Source organism: Mus pahari, unplaced genomic scaffold, assembly GCF_900095145.1.
Source record: "Mus pahari unplaced genomic scaffold, PAHARI_EIJ_v1.1 scaffold_8195_1, whole genome shotgun sequence".
NCBI lineage: Eukaryota > Metazoa > Chordata > Mammalia > Rodentia > Muridae > Mus > Mus pahari.
The window spans coordinates 47716-48830 of record NW_018392528.1 but is presented as its reverse complement, the minus strand read 5'-3'; positions in this window follow the sequence as shown (position 1 = coordinate 48830).

Below are 1115 nucleotides of genomic sequence, written 5' to 3'. Positions count from 1 at the left end.
AAAGGGAGACAACTCTGGAGATAGAAACCCTAGGAAAGAAATCAGGAACGANAGATGCAAGCATCAGCAACAGAATACAAGAGATGGAAGAGAGAATCTCAGGTGCAGAAGATTCCATAGGGAATATGGACACAACAATCAAAGAAAATGCAAAATGCGAAAAGATCCTAACTCAAAACATCCAGGAAATCCAGGACACAATAAGACCAAACCTACGGATAATAGGAGTAGATGAGAATGAAGATTATCAACTTAAAGGGCCAGAAAATATCTTCAACAAAATTATGGAAGAAAACTTCCCATACCTAAAGAAAGAGATGCCCATGAATATTCAAAAAGCCTACAGAACCCCAAATAGACTGAATCAGAAAAGAAATTCCTTCTGACACAATAATCAGAACAACAAATGCACTAAGTAAAGACAGAATATTAAAAGCAGTAAGGGGAAAAGNTCAAGTAACATACAAAGGCAGGCCTATTAGAATTACTCCAGACTTCTCACCAGACACTATGAAAACCAGAAGATCCTGGACAAATGTTATATAGACCCTAAGAGAACACAAATGCCAACCCAGGCTACTATACCCAGCTAAACTCTCAATTACAATAGATGGAGAAACCAAAGTATTCCATGACAAAACCAAATTCACACAATATCTTTCAACGAATCCAGCCCTTCAAAGGATAATAACGGGAAAACACCAGTACAAGGACAGAAACCATGCCCAAGAAAAAGCAAGAAGTAATCCTTCAAGAAACCTAAAAGAAGACAGCCACAAGAACAGGATGCCAACTCTAACAACAAAAATGACAGGAAGCAGCAGTTACTTTTCCTTAATATATCTTACTATCAGTGGACTCCATTCCCCAATAAAGAGGCATAGACTAACAGATTGGCTCCACAACAGGACCCAACATTTTGCTGCATACAGGAAACTCATCTCAGGGAAAAAGACAGACACTACCTCAGAGTGAAAGGCTGGAAAACAATTTTTCAAGGAAATGGTCTGAAGAAACAAGCTGGGGTTGCCATTCTAATATCGAATAAACTTGACTTGCAACCTAAAGTTATCAAAAAAGACAAGGAGGGGCACTTCATACTCATCAAAGGTAAA